General features: G+C 34.8%; 1 protein-coding gene across 9 annotated transcripts in view; it reads right to left on the bottom strand.

The window, feature by feature from the left end:
* LOC106085365 (probable phospholipid-transporting ATPase IA) overlaps nucleotides 1-16,966 on the bottom strand; it is a 98,478-nt gene that overhangs the window by 44,819 nt on the left and 36,693 nt on the right. For 3 of the 9 annotated variants that reach the window (XM_013249582.2, XM_059364706.1, XM_059364707.1), the window contains exons 2-3: nucleotides 6,217-6,250; nucleotides 2,909-2,982 (exon numbers count right to left, since the gene is read on the bottom strand). The exons of 2 other annotated variants lie outside the window; for them this stretch is intronic. The gene's annotated coding sequence lies outside the window, so the exon portion shown is untranslated. Of the gene's footprint in view, nucleotides 1-2,264; nucleotides 2,477-2,908; nucleotides 2,983-6,216; nucleotides 6,251-16,966 lie in introns of those variants that run through there. 4 more of the 9 variants (XM_059364708.1, XM_059364709.1, XM_013249584.2 and 1 more) reach the window with 3 other exon arrangements.

Genomic DNA, 16,966 nt, shown 5'->3' with positions numbered 1-16,966 from the left:
TAATATAAAAGGACATTATTGAAGTTACAAGCAAAAAATAAAATCAACAACGCGCTACTTGTAGGGGAAAAGTTAATTTGGCGTTGCAGAGTTAATCAAACCCAATCCAAGGGAAGATATATCATTCCCAACAATAATTTCACAGTCAATGTTACCAAGTCATTAAAAAACTGTTAAGGATAAGGTCATTGCGGGGTCGATAGACGCAAACGGCAATTATCTTCCGCTGCGAAAGATTCTATTTCTACAGAAACCATTTCAATTCGATCGTCCTGTGCTGATCTGAACAAAAACTTAAAACTACTCCTTACGAAAATGGCCACACCACCACCGAGTCGTATACTGTTATTTCTGTGTATATCGCAACCAAAGACACCAAATCATCCGATATTGAGCCGAAATGCGTGAATAGTGTTGCTCGACTTGGCAGTCCAGTCTGTTGCTACCGCCTTGGAATATAAAAAATGATAGAAAATAAGTAAAAACTGGATACCCATCATCAAGAATAAATTTATTATCCTATTTTGTTATAACTCCATTATACCCATAGTTATATCCAATGGATTCGGATGGTTTAGATGCCGAGATGCCTTATACAATTTCCAGTTTCAAAATGTAATGAAATCGGGCAAAAAATAGGCCATTTATGGGCTCTAGATCGGACCATAGGGAAGCTACATCTCAATAGGATCTGATTTAGACCATATTCGATTCGTATATTGAGTGGCTAAATTCATCTCACTGTTTAAAATTTCAGCGAAATCCGTTAATAAATGTGTCTGTTTTGGCCTTAAGACCCCTAACCTGGAGATCGGTCCATATTGCAGCATATCCAAATATGGTCCGATTTGGCCCGGTCAGGAACTTAACCTACGTATGGAAAAAATCTGGATCTATGCTTCAATTCAGCTATCTCAAGTTTTGAAGGATTACAATCAGTGTTACCGTTGTGCGACTAAAGTTGGAATTTCCGGTCTTTTTAGAGTCAAATGACGTTTGTACGACCTTTTGAAATTTAGACTTTTTTCTTAAATGTGATACTTTTTCTGCAAAAGTTCGACTTTTATACAATTTGCAGAAAATTATTTTTATTTAAACGTAGAAAATCGTAAATCGGGTTATTTTTGTTTTGCTTTATGGGGTTTTAAGAATAATCGACAGTAACCCTGAATACAACAGACGGTCGGGCAGACACAAAGATCGTTCCATTTTCTTAGAATTTTACGACGATTAGTACTATATATATGTACATTGTAGGGTCGGAAACTGATATTTCAATGTGTTACAAGCAGAATGACTAAATGAATATATTCTCTATCTTATGGCGGTATACCCACCAGAGGAGCACAAAATAAAATTGGAATTTTTTATTCTTTCCGTAACTAAATAATTTAACAGAACGTAAAGGGCTTTTTTTATACGTTGGACGATATTGGACAAAAAGGTGTAGAGGTCTATCATAACTCACTGTTTCAAATTTCATCGAAATCCGATAAAAAATGCTCTTTTTATGAGCTCAGGTCTCTATATCGAGAGATCGGTCTATATGGTAGCTATATCCAAATATGGTCCGATCTAGACGATATTCAACGAAAAGGTTTAAATGGAATTCAAATTGCATTGAAATAGGACGAAAAATTTTTTTTTTATAGACTTCATACCCTATATCGGGAGATCGGGTGGTCGGTCTATAGGGCAGCTATATCCGATGCGGTCCACACTTCACAGAAATGGGTAGGGGTCCACCAGAACTCACTGTGTCAAATTTCATCAAAATCTGATGAAAAATTAACAATTTATTGTCTCATGACTTTAAGTCTGGAGATCGGTCTATATAGCGGCTATATATAACTAAATTTCGATTTTATGAAATCAGAAGGTAAGGCTTATATACAAAGAATACGAAATCAAAATGTTTGGAAAATGTTTTTGTACCCAAGATTACTGCAAAATTATAAATACCCAAAAAAGTTACTTATTGGATACTTACCCAAGAAAGGCATTTATTGGATACTTACCCAATAAATACCAAAGCATTCGATATTTATCCGGTAGAAACCAATCTCTACCAATTCTCTAAAATACATGTACACAGCAAATGTCACAATCAATTTACTAGAAACTAAATTTGGAGAGCGTGTTATCTCACGAAATGGTCCAGGCGATTGGCCGTCTCGGTCGTGCGATTAAACGCCGTTCGACTATTTTCGGTGGGGCTATGTCAAGTATATAGTCTATGCCAACAAGTTTGATGCAATTCATACGAATATCGGACGCGAAATTGCAGCAGTATTCGCCGATTTATGCTTGAAAACCGTCGAAAATAGCTTTCTGCGTTTGGACTTCTGCAAGCGTGCTCATGGCGGCCATGCAAAAGAAGTCAAGTTCCAAAAATTTCAATGAGATCCAAAACCGTTTTTGTTTTATTTAAAAAGACTTTTGTAGCGCTCGGATTGAAAAATTGAAGTCAATAACTGATTTTTGAATTATCTAAAATAATTATTACAAGTCACAAAACTTTTTTTTTTCATCGGTGACTTGTTTTTTGTCTATGACGTATGACAAAGCATGAAAGTTAAAAAACAAATATTTAATATTTGATATCTGAGATTGTATTCTCCAAATGTTTGACTGTTTTCAGTGATAAGATAAAAAGTTTCATTTGGTCTTAAGCCTTTGACGCATAAATAGAAAAAAATAATTTTTTATTTTCCACTAAAGGATTTCCGTTGTTGCTTTATGATAAAACAAATGAATAATTTTTAGCAAATGTCTTCGTCAAGAACCGTTTTTGGGGGAAATGGTCATTAGGGCCGGCCACACACGTAATAACTTACTTGTACATATTGGCATGTACAAACTTATTTGAGACATGTTGAAAGAGTTGAATTATTTAAGTTGTACATACCAATTATTTGAATGTGGTTGGGGTAATTTTGTGCAAGGCACAAGCCAGGAAGGATGAATTTTGGTTTAGATCATCTATAGTAAAAGAAAATTAAAAATTATAGAAATCAAATTAAAATGTATGGAAATTTAGAGAAAAATGTATACTAATTTAAAAATAATAGAAATTAAGGTAATGCTCAGAAAAATATGGTCCAAATCGGAACTGAACCATTTTCAAGTGTAATATTAGGAATTGCAAAAAGAGGTTCTGAATTACAAATGGAAAATCGAAAAAAAATTGAATTTCTGAATTGAAAAAAACTTGAAAATGGTGATTTTCATAACATGAAACCCTAATACAAAAATAGTAAATCTGGGAACTATTTTCATTTTTGTACCTTTACCCACAAACTCAAATTTTGGGTCAACGCATCAATCCACCAAATGTTTTACCCTTGGACTTAAAAGAAAGGTGATTGTGAAAAAAGTACGAATATGACATTAAATCTAAAGTCAAGTATTCGAAAATCATCCCACCACAAACCCCAACTGTTACATTTACAGCTTCTCAATTGGCTGTGCAAAATAATTATATTAAAACAATAAAAATCATTGTGCTAACAATAAATTTTTAGAATAAAAATAAAAAAAAAAACTTTCAAATATATCATACATTTCGTCACTTGAAAAAAAGGAAATGTATAAATTGAAACTACACAGAAAAAATATTACGTAAATTTTTTCAATTAAAAATCTAATTGAAAATAAAAATGTTTTTAATTAAAAAATTAATTGAATCAAATATTTTTTAATTGAATCCGGATTTATTTTTCAATTACAATCGTGACTGAAATTTAAGCAATTTTCAATTAAAAAGTTTTTTGATTCAATTATTTTTTTTTTGTTCAATCTGAACTTTTTTTCAAAAATTAATTGACTCAATCATTTTTTTTAATGAATCTGAACTTTGATTCAATTACGATCGTGATTGAATTTTTTATTTTCAGTTCAAAAAATAATTGAATGAATCATTTATTAATTGAATCTGTAATTAACAACTTTATCTTTTTCAATTAAACAGCAACAGCGTAGAACACTAGCTTTTTCGATTCGTTCGCCAATTTAATGAAAACAGCTGTTTTCCCTTCATAAAATCAGCTGTTTTCAATGATTTGGCGAACGGGTCGAGTGACAGTAGTAATTTTTTTCAATCAATTTTTAATGGAAGAAGAAAATTTTTTAGAGCAGACAGCACTGTTATAACTCCGTTTTCGAAAAAGTTTAGCCGCTCAAAATTTCGGTAAATACTTCCTCTATATAAGAGATAAAACTCCCCATCAACAGTTTTTGATTACCTTTTTAAGTTTCTAAACTCAATTCTTATCTTATTAACGACAAAAATATGCATATCAAGGGCATAACGACTTTTTTAGCATCGATCTAATTAAAACATACTCTAGATATGTAAATGTTTTTCTGTTGGTTTTACTTTTCCAATGCATGTAACTCTTAAGTTACTGCCTTACTTTACTTGGCTATGACAGACAATTTTTCCACTAGCCGAACGTAGAATAGCGTTCCAAGCGCCTCGATCTTCTGCGCTCATTCTAAAATCTCTGACACCAAGTTTCGAGGTATTTCCCACCACTTGATCTTTCCATCGGGCTTTTGGTCTTCCCGGTTTACGTGTGCCACCGTGTTTGCCTTAAAATAGACCTCTTTGCTGGAGCTTCTTCATTCTTCTGGCAACATAACCTAGCCAACGCAGCCGTTGTATTTTGATACGTGTAACTATGCTATCGTTGTCATATATCTCGTGCTTCATACGTCGCCTATATTATACATTAAAGCAAACTGGTTCATATATTTTACAAAGAATTTTTCTCTCAAATACTGCAATCACTGCCTCATCTGCTTTCACAAGTGCCCATGCCTCAGAACCATATAACAACACGGGTAGTATCAGTGTCTTGTATAGTGTAATCTTCGTTTGTCGAGAGGTGGTCATGTTTTTAAACCGCTTAGATAGTCCAAAGTAGCATTTGTTTGCCAGGATTATTCTTCGCTTTATCTCAAAACTGGTGCCATTCGTTACGGCGGTGCCGAGGTAGATAAAGTTACTGACTAAATCAAAGTGGTGGTTTCCAACGTTCTCCATATTCTTTATCTGCTCGGTTGTGCAAGGTGTTTTGGGAGTTGAAACCATCCATTTCGTCTTATCTCCATTTACTGCCTGACCCATTTTTACGGACTCTCTTCCAATTCTTTCAAAGGCAGCAGTTACTACTTCCGGTGATCGGCCTATGATGTCGATATCGTCGGCATAGGAGGAACACGTATCAGCAAGTGCCATCCTGCAGAGTCTCATTAATTTTGCAGGGATACAAAACTCAGACATGGCTTGAAATACCTTTGAACGTGAAGGAGTATCGAAAGCGGCTTTGTAGTCAAGAAAGAGATGATAGGTGTTGATTTGTCCGTCTCGGGTCTTTTCCAGGATTTGGCGCAGTGTGAATATGTGGTCTAGGGTAGATTTACCTGGTCTAAAGCCGCATAAGACCCAATTATCTCATTGACTTTAGGTTTTAATCTTTCACACAGTACGCTCGAGAGTATCTTGTATGCGATGGGGAGGAGACTTATTCCTCTGTAGTTGGCATATTCCGTCTTGTCTCCTTTCTTGTGTACGGGACATAGTATGCTGAGGTTCCAATGATTGGGTGTGCGTTCTTCTAGCCAAATTTTGCAGATAAGCTGATGCATACGCCTAATCAGCCTGTCGCCTCCGGTCATAAATAGTTCAGCGGGTGACCCGTCGGCTCCTTCTGCCTTGTTGTTCTTTAATCGGGCCACTGCTACCTGGACCTCATTCTGATTAGGAGGTACATATTCATAAGTTACTGCCTACTTTAATAATTCGGGAAACAATATTTTCCGTTTAATTTTTGGAAAAACCCCCGGAGGTCTTTTGTTTTTAAGGAGTGATCATAGACCCAAACATAAACTTCAAACTGTTCCAGGAGGTTAACATAAATGAACCATGTTGCATTGAAATCGGGGTTACGCACTATATAGCGCGCTTTGGACTACTTCACCCCATATTTTTGCATGTTTTCATATTTACACATTTTCAATATTTTCATATATGCTTATTTTCAAATAAACTTTTAATTGATCCAATTAAAAAATTAATTGGATATTTCGAAAAATCCAATAATTTTTTTTCAAAATTTTTCAATCATTATTTTTATCTTTTTCAAAATCATTTTTTTCTCTGTAGTCAAGAGAATTCTAGCTTTCGCTCTTAAATTTGATTTAAAAACTTACGAATTTGAAATGCTGTAGACTTAAGGTTGGTTACCTGCAATATGAGATAAGAAAAGACATAATTTTAAATGAAATAATTACTTTATTTATGAAAGGACATTTTTAATAAGAAATAAAAAATAAATTTTATTTTATTCATCAACAATCAGCCTTTAATCGTATGACAAATACTATCGGCATTATTCACAAAACTTAATAAAGCCTTAAAATAGGTTTATTTCACAGTTCTATAAAGGAAATCTGTCAAATAAACCTATTTCAAATCTACATATGTTAATGAGGCCGTATATCTACTATTATTTTGATGGAATAGGTTTACACCGGTATTCACAAAACTTAATGTAGATTTGAAATAGATTTATTTGGCAGATTTTCTTTATAGAACTGTCAAATAAACCTATTTTAAGGCTTCATTAAGTTTTGTGAATAAGGCCGTTAATTTTTATCCAATTGGTTATCGAAAACCCTTTCCGACATTTAATCTACATATATACAGTAAACGGCTAATCAATTTCAGGCATCTGTTACCATTCACCGTACACTTGCCTTTAAGTGGAATTCCTCGAAAATTACGCTGGTGGGGCAATGTGAACTAATGGCAAATCAATACTTTATTAATTTATATGTAAATGCTGCTTCACTGTACTTGACGCACATGTATAATAAATATTCACTACAATATATCTTTATGTGCAATATATATGTAGCTTCTGAAGTCCACAAAATAACAGATCAGTATTAGTATCGCAATCAGAAATTGCCTTTCGAAAACCCTGAAGTATATGACATACATTTCCAACGTATAATACGTCTTAAACGTCGTAAACCCAGCCAAAAATATAGTTTTTCACAGAGTTAAAAAATAATAACAAATTGTCCCAACAATTTTAAACTTGCGTGAATTTATGTTTTTAGCTACCCCGGTGCAGAGGTTAGAAGTTGCCTCTGTAGCATAAAACGAGTGAGTTCAAATCCTGGGGATAACATTAAACGAATCTTCCCCCTCACTAATGCTGGTGGCATTTGTGAATATTAATATGTGAATAACGCGGTCAAACTGCTCTGTAAGCTGGCTATAAAAAATTTAAAGCAAAAACTTTTCATCATAAACTTTTGAAATATTTATATAGCCCCTATGCCAACCAACAACAACCAATCTAAAACAATGATTGAATGTCGAAACTTAAAAAGTTGCAGACCTTTTTTTGAGGATAAGATCCGCCCCGGCCGAACTTTGTTTTAGGAAAAAATCGATTTTTATTTTTTTACATTATTCAGGGCTGTATTTATTTATTTAGCACAATTTAGGCATTTATTTGGGCTTACATACTTTAAATGACTCGTTTTTGTAGCAAACGCGTCGTACTGCCCTAATAAATCGTAAAGGAAAAACTAGTCATTTTCAGACTATTATAAAGGAAAAGCTAGTCGTTTGCTCAAAACAGCTTTGGTCTGAACATAGTCTAAAAGTAAAAGGAGTCGTTTGCTCCAAACAGCTTTATGCTACAGCGGTCAAAAAAAGTATTCATCATTCAATGTTTTTTTTTTAATAAGTCTACAAAAGACAATTGGAATAAAAACATATTAAACTAATGATGCAGTAGTGCTTGTGTGATATATATGTACACAATTTCATTGTTTTTAAAGAAAAAAATAGTATTTATTGGAACAAAAAGTGCCATTTTACAGCTGAACACAAAAAATTAAACAAAAAAAGTATTCATCATTGCAAAAAAACAAAAAAATAAATAACATAATTTAAAAAAATTAATACTTTGTTATTCGACCACCGCGTCTTATAACTTCTTTTAAACGGTTTGACATCGATTGGACTAATTTAGCGGTTATATTTTGGTCTATATTAGTCCATTCCTCCATTATCACCTGTTGCATTTGACTCTTGCTCGAAAAATTGCGCGTTCTCAATTTGCGTTCGAGATGTTCCCAAAGATGTTCAATTGGGTTCAAGTCGGAACTTTGAGGAGGAGTTTTAATGACTTTGGGGCAGTTATACAGCATCCACATCTTGGTATTTAAAGCAGAATGTTTGGGGTCATTATCTTGATAATATTGAAAGTTATTACCAAGCCCAAGTTTTACAGCACTATCTTTTAAATTCCTCTTTAAAATGTCAATGTAATACTTATGATCCATTACTCCATTAATAATTTCAAGATTTCCCGCTCCTGAAGCCGCCATACACCCCCAAACCATTAAACCACCTCCACCATGTTTTACAGTAGCAACTGTGTTTCGTTCTTCAAGCTCTGTATTTGGTTTTCTGTACACTATGACCTTTCCATCGCACCCAAAAAGATTAAACTTGCTCTCGTCTGCAAAAATTACTGTTTTCCAAAATGATTCGGGCTGTTTTACATACATTTTTGCGAAGTTTAGCCTTTTCACTCGGTTTATTTTATTTATAAAGGGCTTCTTACGTGCAGTTCTTCCTCTGTAACTATGGCTTTTGAGTGTATTTCGAATTGTTTGTGTAGTAACTTCCTTCCCTAAATATTCCATAGTGTTTTTACGAAGAATGGTCGCATTTGTCTTCGGAGTTTTCTGAACTTGCCGCACTAGCCAACGCACATCTCCAACTGAAAGTGCTTTTGGTCGACCAGATCTTGGTTTATTGTCAACAGTTTTCGTTTCTGTCCACTTTCTGATGATGGATTGTATAGTAGATCGTGGTCTATTTAATATTTCACTGATAGTTTTTTGAGTTAAGCCATTCCTGTGGTGTTTTATTATCAAAACTTTTACCTCATCAGAAACCTCGTTTTGCTTACGACCCATTTTGACAAAAACTATATTTTCAATGAAATTAAATATTTTCTGTCAAGGGCAAAGCCTCCTTTACTAAATAAAACAGAAAAGGGGGATTCCCAAATAATATTTGAATTTGACTTTGATGATAGCACATCAATGATGAATACTTTTTTTGTTCTGTTTTTGGTGTTATTATATAAAATTGCATTTTTTGCGCTAATTAAATTTATTTTTTGAATTTATTTTAAAACATATTACGAAAAATAAACTATTGCATAAAACTGCATTATTTGTTTACTTTAAATTTTCTTCAATTACCCAAAATAAGTGAATTTATTATCAATTTTGCTAATGATGAATACTTTTTTTGACCGCTGTATGTCTACATTGACTCGTTTTGCATATGGCGTTGTGAAAAACATATCAACTATTCACGCTTGATGAGATGTATTAGAAATCGCATATTTTCACAATCCAATAAAAATTGTATGATGCACTACTGTTTAAGATTTATTTTTTCTTGCCTTATTTGCAAAATTTTGTTTATTCTATTCTTTTTTTTTAGAAAAAATTTAATTCTTATTTTTTGACATTATTCATGGCTGTGCTTTTTTATTTAACACTATTTAGTTATTTATTTGGGCTCACATGCTTTGAATGACTCGTTTTTATGGCAAACGAGTCGTTTTGCCCTTAAGGCGGAGTTACATACCTCGCGCAGCACTTATGCGTACTTACGCATGCATGTCAAAAAAAAATTAAAATAGGTTAGTTTGTGTTGTGTGAATTACACAACAAATGCACTCACGCATCTGAAGGAATAAGTAAATCAACTCTCAACTTTGAACGCGTTTTAGAGCGCAAACCATGGTTTGAAAAGGTTTGCTGTTTAAAAATTGTTTTGCAGTCCGTAAATAAGAGAAATTACTTTATTAAAATCATATTAAACCACATCATTGCCAATTTCCATTTAATTTAACTTTGGAAATGACATAAATAAGCTCATTTTTAGAAATTTGTGCGTAGTAAAAGACGCATGGTATGTATATAATAACTCAATAACTCAACCCAATGAACGCAGGTGGGCGCATTAGATTGCTCCAGTACGCTAGAGTGCTGCGCGTGGTATGTAACTCCAGCTTTGTATATTGTAGAGGAAAAATGAGTCGTTTTTAGAGCATTATAAAGGAAAAGCCAGTCGTTTGCTCAAAACAGCTTTGGTCTGAACATAGTCTTAGTTTGAACATTGTATATGTTTTGTGAATAAGGCTGATTAATGCTATTTCTACATTGACTCGTTTCACACTAGCTGAGATGTTTTGGAAATTGCATTTTTTCACACTCTAGCACTATTGTTAAGATTTATATTTTCCTGCTGTATCTGTAAAATTTGGTTTATTCCATATTTTTTTTGTGGAAAAATTCAATTTCTATTTTTTAATATTGTATTATTCAGGAATGTGTTTATTTAGCACAGTTTAGGCATTTATTTGAGCTCACATGCTTTGTGGCAAATGAGTCGTTTTGCCTTATAATATGGGCAAGAGAGGTTTCAGAGCATTATAAAGGGAAAAGTCGTCGTTTGCTCAAAACTGCTTTGGTCTGAACATGGTCCAAGTTTTGTGAATAAAGGATGTAATTATCTATTGAACGTGTATAGAAATATCAAATGAAATAGAAAACAATAAGGTTGACTTAAGACGCTATGAAAGTATGACAAAATAAAGAAACTATTTTTTATTGTACTATTACTAATAGAAATTTAATTGATGTTGAATTTGTTAAAAAAGAATACTCGGTTCTTTATGTTAGACAATTATAAATTTAAACATTACAATGCCTTACCTTACAAAACCGAATCTTTGGAACAACTGTTAACGCAAACATTTAAGCAAACGTAGAAATTCGTAACCCTACAAAGTATGTTAGAATAAGGTCATTGATCATGCATGCATAAATGCATGAATCACTAGGCTACTTCATCATCTGTTAAATACAGGTTTAACGATGCTACTCTTTCGTAAACATTCAATTGAACGTACACAATGACTTCATACAATTTATTTAGCTTAACAAAATATGCATGGAAAAGAAGGCAAATATATGAATCATTGGATATAAAATTATATTTTCATCATTTGTAAGATATAAGTATATTTAAAAACGAATTACCGCACATAAGGATACACTAGAAAAGCCCAGAAATGAATGAAAATAATAAGTTTAATGTGGATTCCTTTATTCATAAACATTACTTAAATAAACAATGAGTCTTCTCACATATTCAAAAATGCTCTTCACATGACAGTAATACACAACACCCTTTATCCTCAACAAAATTTGTTATTCAAAACAGAAAAATTTTTGCTAGTGTTTCTTCACAGGACATAGTCGTCACATTCACTCACTTCTCAATATATCCCAACGTAATAAGTCTCAAGGATAGAATCTTCCTTATCCCAGAGACATCAGATGTATCCTGCACGGAGCTGCAGAATTCCACCTAGGATATGTTCTGAGCCTTAGGTTGGGTTAGGTTGAATGGGTTGCCCACCAAAGGTGAGTTCACTCGGAGGCCAGTTTGGCCCATTGTGGTACCCTAGAGAGAGAAAGGGAAGGAAAAAAACATGTGAGACCTCGCACTAGAGGTTTTCCATAAAAGGAAAATACAGGAGGAGTGGAGAAACCCGAGAGGGGGGTGAAGAACCGGAAGCACGGATCTACCTACGCCGGAGCTTGTGGCACCCCCCGTCGGAACCATCCTGTTCCCTCAACAAACCTCCAGAGAGATACCAGAGGTACGTTTGCAAGTTCACCCAGATCACAGAAGAAACGGCTCCCCAGAAAGGAGAGACTACGACTCTGCAGTCCCGGACAGGAACACAGCAAGTGCTCAATAGTCTCGTCCTCATCGAGGCAACTCCTACAAAAGCCATTGTGCAGTATCCCCATGCGCGCCGCCATGCGGCCTATGGCACAGTGTCCGGTTATAACCCCAGTCAAAGTACTCATCGACCTCTTATCGAACGTCAGCAACTCCCTCGTCCTCCTCCGGTCAATGACCGGCCATAGCGCCTTCGCAGTCCGGCAACCACCTACCGAGTCCCACCTCGCCACCGACGCCGTCCTGGCCATCCCATCTACTGTGTTCAGTAGCTCGACAAATGGCACGTAGGCAAGGCCGATGACTGGTTCTCCCGGCGCAGACGAACCCCTCCTGGCGCACTCGTCCGCCCGCTCATTTCCTGGAATCTTCTCATTCCCAGGAACACAGCGTCACATTGTGGACCCGGAGCCTACCCAGGGATTCCAAACAGTCCGCCACGCATCTGTTCTGAGCATTTCTCAGGTTGCTTTTTTTTTTTTTTTTTTTTTTTAGCTCAGCCTTATAAACGTTCCAATCGTGTGGTGCCCTTGTGGCCTTCGGTTTGTTAAAGAGCTCTTCTGCAGCTCTTCCTTAGACCAACCAGTTCTGGAGTCCACCATGACGGTTGCTGGTTGCCCCATGGCTTGGCTCTAGAACATGCTGCCACAAGCGAATCATTCCGGGCCATCGTTAACCGTTTGGCCACTATGTCTATGTTCCCCACAGTTTTCATTTCCTTTTCCAAGTCGAGCAGTATGTTTGCCGAAATTTATCTCAACTCGCCTTTCTTCTATTACGCCGAGGGCCCACAGCTGAAGTATTTTCTCCAAGGCTGGAACTAATGACTAATAACGTTGATCAGAGAAGATTAATTAAAAGTTCACTTAAAACGCATCTACAATATGCGAGCAAGTTTTTTCAATAAAGACTAATCAATGAAAATACTTTTTTTAAACAAACGCACTTTTAAATTTTTTGGAAGCCACCGTAGCGCAAAGGTTAACATGTCCGCCTATGACGCAGAACACCTGGGTTCGAATCCTGGCGAGACCATCAGAAAATATTTTCAGCGGTGGTTTTCCCCTCCTAATGCTGGCAACATTTGTGAGGTACTATACCATGTAAAACTTCTCTCCAAGGAGGTGTGGCACTAAGGCATGACGTTCGGAATCGGCTATAAAAAAGGAGGACCCTTATCATTGAGCTTAAACTTAAATCGGACTACACTCATTAGATATGTGAGAAGTTTGCCCCTGTTCCTTAGTGGAATGTTCATGGTCAAAATTTTACAAATTTACATTTATCTTTTTTGTTTTCCAAACTGTATAACTTTAAACTGAATAATCAGATGTGAAGACTTTTTGCGTCAAATCATGCATAAAAATTGAACCATAAATGCCTTCGTAAATTGCAAACTACGAAGCAGGTCTGGATCAAAATTGCAAAAAAAAGTCAATTATCCCCGAAAAAAGTGTGATATTGTAGACCTAAGCGGACTTTTTTGTAGAGATTTTTAACCACTACCCAAATTTTTTTTGCAAATCGGACCACAAACTAAGCTTTGGCAGCCCCAAACAAATTTTCGAAATACAAAGGTGAACTACTTAAGGGGCCTGCCAAAGGCGCCCGGACAACCTAGGGCCTTAAAATGTTGCACACGATCTCGCTAGCACCTCAGCTCTAACCATTTTTACTCCCTATGTGTGACATTTGTTAAATATTACGCCACGTAAAAACTTCTCCTCAAAAAGGTGTCACAGCACGCCCTTCGCACTATAACAAGTAAAAAAGCGTTAAATTCGGCCGGTCCGAACTTTGGATACCCACCACCTCGGGTATATATATAAACCACCTTTGGTCAAAATCCGGTGAAAAATGCATACCTTATGCCCCATAGCAGCTATATAGCCTAACACAACTCATTGTCCCAAATTTCGGCGGCATCGGAAAATAAATACGCTTTTTATGGCCGCAAGACCCTATATCGGCGAATCGGTCTATATGGCAACTATATCCAAATCCGCACCGATCAGGGCCAAATTGAAAAATATATCGAAGGGCCAAACACAACTCACTGTCCCAAATTTCAGCAAAACCGGATAATAATGAGCGGATCGGTCTATATGGGGACTATATCAAGATTTAGTCCGATATAGCTTCGAACTTAACCTGCTTATGGACAAAAAAAAGGATATATATACTTTATATTGTCGGAAATGGATATTTCGATGTGTTGCAAACGGAATGACAAAGTGAATACACCCCCATCCTTCGGTGGTGGGCAAAAAAGGAAGTTCCTTCGCATTGAGCTTTAAAAAATTGAATCGGAAAACACTTATTAAATAATATATGAGAAGAAGAAAATTTGCAAAATGTATACAATATAATACGTTTATTACTGTTTTCGTTGGTTGAAAGAGCGACCGTATGTTATTTGAGTTTGTTTGCCGTTGGAACTATTTGTATGTACACAGAAAAAATATAGACCTAAATTTGACCGATTTAGCATTCCTACGGGACATGTGTAGTCAATTGCCCCAAATATACCGGTCTTAAACTTGTGAATTAGTTACCTGTCACAGGATATATCCTACAGGGAATGGGAACTGGCCCAGAACCTATCCTACGGTGTTAGAATGGTGGCAATGATGATTTTTCCATGTAAGGAGACGAGAACTGGAGGACCTATCCCGTGACAGGTTTGGAACCTGTCCAATTTCCCGGTGGAATTGACTTATAAAAATTTTTTCAAACAAGGTGTTTATTGCTTTAATTATTTTTAACATAGAAATCCGATTTTTTTGTATCAAGGTAAATGGATTATTGAGTTACCAACGACTTTAATTGGATTTTTGAGCTTGTCATAACTTCAAATTGCGAAATTGTTACTCAATAACACCAATTTCCTTAATAGGACCGATTTCAGAAATTTTTTAATTGAATGTACAAATTTCTTAATTGAACATAGTTTTTAATTTTTTCAGTGTATGTATAAGATTAAGATACATATACATATATAAAAATACAATATATTGATTTTTTTTTATAATAATGAAATCAATTCAAGTTTTTAATTCAAAACTTAATCCAAAAGTATAAATAAATTAAAAGAATGAAACTTGATTTTTTTTTTTTTCAAATAGATAAAAAATAATTAAGCCTATAACGGAAAAAGGTCAGCAAATATATTTCAGACAATTTTCATTATTCCCGAGTATTCTGGTCAATCTAGCAATCTAAATGATTGAAAGAAAATGGGAAGATATAGAAAAATATGCATACATACCTTGTGATATTTTTAAGGAAATAGAATCTTTTTGCATTAAGGACACCAAATACTTTAAATATGAGAAAAGGATTTATGAGAAACTTAAGGGTATGAAGATGGGTTCTCCACCATCGTCCATCTTTGCAGATATAATCATGGAGAATCTACTTGACAATGCATTTGATCAGAAAGATCAGGTACATTTTAAGCGCCCATGATTTCCGAACATACAAAATAAATAGTTTGCTTAAGAAAACCAAACAAACCACCGGAAACAAAACGGAGTATATAAAACCATGACGTCCATAGAAGGGTTTTCGGAAAGACTATGTGAGTCGAATATATATAATAAAGAAAGGTTCCAGCTAGCATTGAGAACGAATAGAACGGTGAATGAACTTTTCATCAGGACAAAATCCAAAGTCCAAAAATAGGATAAATCGAACGTTGTTTATAGGATCAAATGTAGCGGTGACAAGGCCAGCATATGCCCTATGGGATATGCTGGCACGACAATGACAAAACTAAAGACCCGACTTCCATCCCATAAATCAGACCAAAAAGCTGTGGACAAACCACCGGAACAAAATAACCACCCTTGCTACCCACTGTGCATCGACTGGACACAGACTCAACTTTGATGACGTTGAGATTTTGGCTCAAGACAACCACTACAGACGCAGATTCACTCTCGAGATGCTGCATATCATCGACATCCCACCGGACAAGAAAATAAACTACAAAAGAGGTCTAGAGAGCTGTGCAAAAGTCTATCGGCACATCGTTAGAAAGCATAGAAATGCCATAATAGTGGGCAGCAGACGGTGAATACAACAGCATCACGTTAAACACAACTCCATATTTTAAAATGTAATATATTTGGAAAATTAATATTGTGAATTATGTTACTAAAATATTTTAACTTTGTATTTTGTGTAAGCAGCTAGCCTCGAAAATGGTTTGACGACGTCGACCAAAATATTGGAAATAAAATAAGACAAAAAATATCAAAAAACTTTGTTTTTTCCCCAAGACCTATAGCCGATACTATACACCAAGCTTCATAAATATAAAAAAAGGTCAACTATATCCCCTCAAAACACAAGTTTCTTTTGATGAAATTTATTTCTTTGTTTAAAATAAATTTACCCCAATTTTTTTTTTTTGTCTTTTAATTTAAATTCTCCTGCATGTCTGGTTGGCACCAATATTTAAATCGTCTATTTTAGTTTAATTTTTGTTTACTTACTTAAAATAATACTAAACATATGAATGAATGTGCATTTGTGTAAACAGCAGTACTAATTTAACAGACGACCATTTACATGCAATGCAAACAAAAAGTGGTAAACAATTTTCAAAGTAAATTTACCTTTAAACGCGTCTGATAAAACAAAAATTATTGCTTTCAAACCATTTCTAATTATAATTCGTGTGACACTAAACAGACTAATTACTTGCAATTGTTTGATGGCATCATTTACTTGCCAGTCAATGACTTAAAAATGAATATCTATTTGGATATAGGTACATACTTGTAAAAACCAATAAATAAATAATGACTCATTTACTAAGGCATATCACGCTGAACAAATTTACACAAACTCATTACAGAATAGCTAAATGTGGTTAAGGAAATGGTATTTTTAAAGAAATAAGTCAGATGATGCATGACAAGAACGCACGTGGTTTCCAAATTAGTTTTGAGTTTGATAAAAATACACAAAAACGAAATTTGTAATCGTGGGCAATTTCAACGAAGTTAAACTTTAAGTATAACAAAATAAAAAAAAAATTAGAAAAAAAAATAACATGCGAAATTCTATTTTCTGTAAAATATATATATG

Source organism: Stomoxys calcitrans, chromosome 3 (genome assembly GCF_963082655.1).
Source record: "Stomoxys calcitrans chromosome 3, idStoCalc2.1, whole genome shotgun sequence".
In the NCBI taxonomy this organism is placed as follows: Eukaryota; Metazoa; Arthropoda; class Insecta; order Diptera; family Muscidae; genus Stomoxys; species Stomoxys calcitrans.
The sequence above is the reverse complement of the archived record's forward strand: the minus strand, read 5'-3'. Positions and strand labels throughout refer to the sequence as shown.